Source organism: Poecilia latipinna, unplaced genomic scaffold (genome assembly GCF_001443285.1).
Source record: "Poecilia latipinna isolate Pla-1442-1.1 unplaced genomic scaffold, P_latipinna-1.0 Scaffold131, whole genome shotgun sequence".
Lineage (NCBI taxonomy): Eukaryota > Metazoa > Chordata > Actinopteri > Cyprinodontiformes > Poeciliidae > Poecilia > Poecilia latipinna.
Window position 1 is genome coordinate 151894 of NW_015112747.1, and position 7658 is coordinate 159551.

The 7658-nt window shown below is 37.7% G+C and overlaps 1 protein-coding gene across 3 annotated transcripts in view; it reads left to right on the forward strand.

Moving 5' to 3' along the window:
- The first annotated feature begins 321 nt into the window (after positions 1 to 321).
- Positions 322 to 7658, forward strand: part of chl1a (cell adhesion molecule L1-like a) — a 71240-nt gene continuing 63903 nt past the window's right edge. Inside the window, exon 1 of one of the 3 annotated variants that reach the window (XM_015028622.1) lies at positions 322 to 728. The gene's annotated coding sequence lies outside the window, so the exon portion shown is untranslated. The remainder of the gene's footprint in view (positions 729 to 7658) is intronic. The other 2 variants (XM_015028620.1, XM_015028621.1) reach the window with 2 other exon arrangements.

Genomic DNA, 7658 nt, shown 5'->3' on the forward strand with positions numbered 1-7658 from the left:
TGAATGGGACTCGTTGCTTTAAGGAGGTGACGTGTTTGCGCAAACTCAGACGGGTGCGGTGGACTAATAGAGTGCAAACAGATGCACCTGCGCTTTACAGTCACCTAATGCAACATACAGTAAAGGCAGCAGGGCATTCTCATTGAAATAATCATAATCATAATATGGAATCATATCATAGTATGGAAATTTGGTGAATTTTAGACAGGAGTGAGGGATCTCGGCAGCAAACGTGCACACATTCAGGTCACTGATAATGTTTTCGAGATTCGTAGCAGGTTGCTGTTTTCCACATTAGCCTCTACGCATCGTCAGAGGTGATGGATGTGCTCGAGGGCACAAGAATGACGCTGCTGTTACGCACGAGCGCGCACCAAAAACCATTTACCCACTTTTCACCCCAAGCCCATACGTACCTATCATGTTCTGTGACAAGAGACACTCAGCGCATACAGAGTCGCTCCTTGTCCTTTGACCCCACAAGCTTCCAAAATAGAGGAACAACCTTGCGGAGACATGAGTCGGAGCGGCAGTTGTTAACAACTCTCTGTGTTGCCCGTCACTCAGCAGACTTTCGGGCGGTCAACAGCGGAGGTTATAAAACTTGTGGTAAAGTTTACACGGCAGTGGCGTTTGTTAGTTCTCCCACTGCGGAGTGGACTTTTTCTTCTCTAAACATTTCTTCGGAAGCCAAGAGAGGTCCTGCTCTAAAGCTGCTCTGCTTGTGGGTGAGTTTTATATTTTCCTACCTCTATTCCGGGTTAGGCACTTTGCGATGGTAAACCTCATCATTTACAAACTCAACTGCAGAACGCCAAGTCAAAACATTCAGTTAAGTACGTGGAGTTCAGAGACGGTACATAAAAATATCAGCTGTGAAAACACGTGGAGGAGTGCAAAATCTTATTGCAGAGTCAGAGAAACAAATACCGTACACACACTGTTGAATATTTTATTTTTTTTGTGTTAAATTTGCATCGCAATGATTAAAAGAAAAAAAAAAAAAAAAAAAACTTGTCAAAGATTTCGAAGGGGATTAGCTATTGAATTTATCACAAATTAAAAAAGTTGAAACGGGCATCCAGGACCAGCCCAAGTTACAGAGTTTGAGGCTGATTATGTTCTGGCCCAAAGAAATGAGCTGTTTTAATAAAAAACAAAACAAAAACAAATTGCATTTCTTTTCAGCTGTTGCTGATAAGGCTTTACATACCATAGTTTTACATTCCGTGCTATAATTACTTTTTATTTTTGCATGCACTTTTTCATTTAACTAGAGGTTATGGCAAACTACTCAGAAATGTGTCAAGGGCTGAAAAAGATCAAAAACAAGACCTGAAAGTTGCTTGAATTCACTATTTGAAAAACCCAGTATTATAATTTTAGCTAAGTGTTAAGCCACCCACAGTACCATGAAAAAGTGTTTTTAAAGGCTTATACATTTTTCTGTTTTTGTCTCGCATCTCTGATCAAACAAAACCCTGACCCTGACAAATAATTGCTCTCTAAAACTAATGACCGTTGTCCCTCTTGGCATCAACAACTGTTATCAAATATTTCTGATAAGGACTGAGACATTTACACTAATAGGGAGGTATGTTGGCCCCACTTTTCACAGAATCGTTTTTATTAAGCCAGACTTGAAGATTTTTGAGCATGAAGGTCATGCCACAGAAACTGAATCAGGTTTAAATCCAGATGTAAATTGATCAACTCTAAAACCTTCTGCTTGAGCCTAAGTTTGGAAACTGATGGCTGGACACTCGGGGAAGCTGAATTCATGGTTCTATTCATAAAGACAAATCACCTCGGTCCTTAAGTTTGGTTGTCAGTATGATTTTGTTTTTCTGAATGGCTGTTCGGATGTGATGGGATGTAGGTCTTAAAAAACAAAAACAAAACAAAAAAAAAACTAAAATTTTTCTCTCCAGTCCACAGAATATAGGAGAGTAATGGATGTCTCTGTTGAAAGTCATTATTATCTTTTTATTAAATTCTAAATTCCTTGTCAAACGGCGTTTTGACTAAAGTCCAAGAGGTTAGAGTCCTTGTCAAACGGCGTTTTGACTAAAGTCCGAAAGATTAGAGTCCTTGTCAAACGGCGTTTTAACTAAAGTCTGAGAGGTTAGAGTCCTTGTCAAACGGCGTTTGACTAAAGTCTAAAGGGTTGGAGTCCCAGTTGACGGCATCTCAACTAAAGTTCTACAGCTTTTTATTTCTCTTTCTCACTGTTTACGTTTTAATTATGTTTTTTAAATCTGTTTCTCACATGCTGTTTTTATTTTAATTATGTAAAGCACTTTGACATGCCTTGCTGCTGAAATGTGCTGTACAAATACATTTTGATTGATTGATTGATTGATCTAAACGCTTACCTCCGCTGAGGTCTTCCATGATTTAAATGCTTCTCTGGGTTGTTTTGTGGCTAAGTCTTTTCATGCCTTACATTTTCACATAAAGCCAGTTTGCTTTCACAAACCCATTTTTTTCCCATACTAAATAAAATCCTGCTCTAAGGATTTTAATATCACACTAAATAACACAGGTCATTAAAATGTATTAGATCTTCTAAAATATATTTCATTGTGACGAAAAAAAAAAAAAGCCAAAGTAGAGGAAATCTGCCAAGAGGCAAATATTTCACTGAACAGTATTTTTTTGTTATTGTTCTGAGCTAAAACTGTACAGGAAATGGTGGACAGTAAATATTGAAAAGTGAAAAGGTGAACCTCGAAAATAAATTCTGCTTAGGCCTTAAAACTTCACTTGCAGCACGGTGCTTGCAGCAGAACTTATGTTTTACCATTGACACTCTGAGTTTATGGTAAGACTCTCTTTTCTGTTCCTGTTGTGAGTGAAAGGAATTGCTAGTGGTTTGGTTGACACGAGTATTTGGCCAGAGCTGTTCAGCTGTCTGAAGCTCTGGGCAAAATATGTCCCAGTGTTTTTCTGTGAGTGACCCAGCTTGACTCAAATGTGATAATTGCAGGGAATCTTGCTCCCTGCTGTGATGTTTAGTTTGAGCTTCCAGCAGATTAATAGACAGAAGAGCCGACTGTCGCATGAGATCAGGATAAATCTTGAAACGCATCCTGTGCTGGAATTGTTGTGAGATCCCCTTCACATTCAACAAACAGGGTCTTGTTTTGCCACATTGGAGAATAAGCAGAAATGTGCAGAAAAATCATAAAACCACAAAACTTAGAACATTAAGATTTTAATTCCTTTAACTGTAGAAAAAGATTGAGACGTTGGATGGTGTACTTTAAACTTAATTTAAGTTAAGTTTAAATTAACTTTAATTTACTCAACTGATGCCATCAGTTGAAAATCTGACGCATTATTCATTTGATATCATGGACATTAATTTCACTGCATGAAAAAAGAAAGTGGTGTACGTTTTATTTTTCTTTATTTTAAACCATTAAAAAAACATAGTGTTCACCAATTAGCGACACCGTTGTGACCAGACAGGAATAGCAGGTAGGATTAATAGAGCAGGAAGTGAACGCTTTGTCCTCCAAAGTTGATGTATTAAAAGCAGAAAGAATATGCATACAAAAAGATCCAAACAGATTTGACAAGGATCAAATTGTGATGTCTAGATGACTGGGTCAGAGCAAATCTGCAGTTTTTGTGATGTGTTCCTGCGTTGTAGTGGTCAGTTTATTTATCAACAGGAGACCAGTCAATGAACAATGGTGGGGACAGGCCCATGAGCTATCAGTTTGTTGAAGCACAAGGGAAATGAGGCTAGTCATAAGATGGACTACTATCGCTCAATGTAGAGAGGAAATCAAAGTTTCTGATAGAAAAGTGTTGGAATACCCAAAGCATCAATGACTGTTTACAAAACACTTCAAGGCAGGACGTGGGTGCATTTTTGCCATTTACGTGTGTTTTGTAAAAGGTGAGGGAGACTGAAATCGAACAGACTAATTGGCCAAATGAGTTAGTTACTGCCTTGTATCAGCTGAAAACAGAGATCACCATCATGTTGTATGCATTTAATGTGCATCATTTCTTTCCATAAACACAAATTGGACAGTTTGCTGTGAAATGCATCAAGAAGAACAGATCTGACCTCTGCCAAAGTTAAAAAAAAAAAAGACATCACACACCAACAATATGTTTAAAGCTTTAAAATAGTAGATTTTCAACACCCAGATTCTCTATAACACTTATCAACCAAACTCATCTCCACACCATGTATGGTTCTTCAGTGCAGGTTTGATATTTGAATGGCCAGAAGTAGCTTAGGCGAGGGCTCCACTTTCAAGGTTCATGACATCGCCGTTTTATGAAAGTGCAGGATGAAAACAGACACGCTGATACTAGGATGACAATATGTTAGTGATTTATGTATTGTACAGCCTTAGCAGAGATGCAGTATTTAGTAGGTTTTTGTATTTCACTGCATTTGTGCTCTAGCTGTCCGTAATATCTTTTGATGGCTGGATGGACTCTCTCTGCCCTTCCACACTTGACACTGACTTTAGATTGAGAGGCTAAAGCTCCAGGGCCATGAACAAGCAAAATAAGTTAGAGGAAAATGAAGGTTAATCAGAGTTGATACCATCATCACAGAAGTGAACAATAGTCTTGTACCAGCACATTTCCAAATAATCTGCACCTCTGTTATGAACAAGACTGCAAAGGTTAGAGCTTAAATGTTTATGTGGGTGCAAAATGTTTAACTGAAAAGCTGGTTGTGGAAAATGACAAAGAGCCAAGTTTGATTTATCAGCTCTGTTTCATTTCCGTAACTTGGTTCAAAGTTATGGAAAATAAATTGTTTAATTAGAGCTTGAGAGACTGAATTATATTCTGCTGAGCTAATAAAAACATTTCTGATTTGCCAGTACTGCCCATAGATCACCTTTCTGGAGCCATGAACAATTTGCTCTTTGAAGGAGAGTATTGTGAGGGTTTTTGACAGCTTCATTTTTACTGAATAAATTACAAATGTAGACCCACATGAAAATGTCAAAGTGGCAATTACCAGATAACACACTGAAGAAGCTTGTAGTTTCCAAAATATTACAGCTTTACTTGGATCATAAAGCCATGGGAATTACTCAAGTAGGAGTGGTTTTGTCAAAGTAATTTATTTCTTGAAAAACCCAGATATTCAGGTTTCCCTGTGTAAACAATAATAAGTAAAAAGTGATCTGAACCCTTTAGGACCTGCATTTTCTGGCTTATTAGATGCAGAGAAAGGATGAGAACATTCTAAATGTCAGAAGGTGAATTGTCTGAGTGCACTTTTCTGAAGTTAGAGAATGAATTCACACAGGAAATAAGACAACAGCCTGAGCAGTCAACAGGGGAACCCATACATCTAGTTGCAAATGGATTTACTGGCAAAAGTTAAAAAAAAAAGTTAAAAGTTTTTTGGACTCAAAAGTTATTTACAATGGTAAGCTTCTTTTAAAGATTAAAGGTCTGATGCACCTAAATTAAAATACTGATTAGAAAGAACTTACCTAGAAATTGATCTGCTTAGAAAAGAAAGAGTGAGTGAGATGGAGACTCCATCTGACACAAAACAGTCCATTTGGTCAAAGCTTCAGGCTATTGTGTCACATTAACAGACTTTGTAATTCTTTAAAAAAAATCATACAATAAATGAAACAAAAAGGTTGATATTAGTTGAATCATTCACAAGGGCTGTGTAAAAATTTAAATTTTGAGCATACTTATGTGGAATTACATTCTTTAAGAGAAAATATTTTATTAGAAGTTATACATTCATTCTAGGGCTGTAGTGATAACTCGAATGATTCAAGTACCTTGATTATTGAAATTCCTTGAAGTGAAATTGATTTGCCTCAAATTGAGGCAAATTTGAGGCAAATTATCTGCGCCAAGTATGTCCCCAGCCGGATATTATTTGTGTTGCGCAACGCTCTCACTTCCGCCTGAGTTATTAGACGTTATGATGCTACTTGCTAACAGCATAATTTTCAAGTTCGGTCTGAGGGGATTTCTTTGATTGATGACACTGTTCAGGTTTTTATTGTTTGTCGAGGGACCAATAAGTATCCTTAGAATGACGGGCGCGATCCAAGGAATACAACTCCTAAAACTGCTGCCTGTTAGTTAGCCAGTTAGCAGCAAACAGCGGTGATGAGTGTGGCGAAAGTATTCATACAGGTGGCGCGGATAGATGGAACACTGCAGACAGCTGTTGATGCTTAGCATGAGTGTAGCTTTACGGACAAACCGTAAAATAAACGTACCACCATCCTGGCCACAACAACTGGGTGGCTGAGCGCACTGTGGCAGGCAGATGCGTTTCTGTGTGTGACGTAGGTGCCGAAGATCCCGTCGCTAACATGGACTCAAAAGCTATAGCTGGCTGGGCAAAGTGAGAGCTCATCTATTAATTAAATTCACTGAAGAATATAAAAACTGGAGTATAGAGTTTTTGTATTTGTGAGCCTGCTGCTTTATTATTAGATTGAATGTAATTTCAGATTTTTGCATAATTTTTGTCCAAGTTAACTTTAAATGTAAGCTATTATTGTTACAAGTTAATTTTCTGAACTAGAGAAAAGTAATTATAGGGAATCACGGATATGAAAATTTGGGCCGAAGTTGATATCCGATACTGCTGTTATGGCAGAATTTACAAGTATTTTATTTTATCACATTTTTTTATTCGATTACTCAATTAATTGTCAGAATAATCAATAGATTACTCAATTACTAAAGTAATCATTTACAACAGCCCTATTTTATAAGTATTTCAACATTTCACAGTTAAAAAAAAATAACATGGAAAGTCACCAACTCTCAGTCCCCAGTGGGAACACAGACAGAAGACATAATGCTGCCTCAGTAAGTCATTCATAGTTTTTCAACCATCCTACACCCACGGATAAGTAGATACAGCATATGTCGCAACATGCTAGGCATGTTGTCTCCAGCTCGCTTCTCTCTCTCCCTGTCAAAGACGTTTGGAGATAAATGCCCCTCAGCAAATTCTGTAATTGTATAATTAGTGCATGCTGCTGCAGTGCTCCGTTAAACCCTAAATTTGCAGGGTGGAGATCTAACCTCATCAATGCCTTTACATAGTGAACATTCCATACATTATGATTCAGAAACATGCACACAAAAGTCCTATTTTTTTATTTAGCACATTTGATGGATCAAAAATGTTAAATATAATAGATATGCCGTGACAGGATGAAGTATATTTAGATGCTGTCAGCATCTGAGCGGCTCATTGTTATCCATTGAGATCGGCTCGTGCAGCGTAAGAGCCTTACCAGGCAGGGGGTGAGTCTCTTAGCCACTTAATCAGTGCTGCGCTGGGAAGAGCAAAACTCCACGACAGTCACTTATAGTCAACAAAGTTATGGTATCAACGTGAAACCACTGCATGTAGTAGCAGAGCATAACCTAATAATCTTATTTAGTGGGCAAAGAAAGCTGATTGCGAATTAACTTTGCTCTTCAGAGCTCTCATGGGCTGTAATTTGTTGTTTGTTGCTTGGAATTGATTTCAGTGTTAAAACTTTGTTTATGAGGCATACACAGTTGGAAACATTGTTAATTAGAAAAAGACAAAGACCAAAAAAAAAAAAAAAAGCTAAAAAAATCAGAGAAAAAATTCAACTGCCTGGTGTGAAAATTGCTCCTCCCTGCAT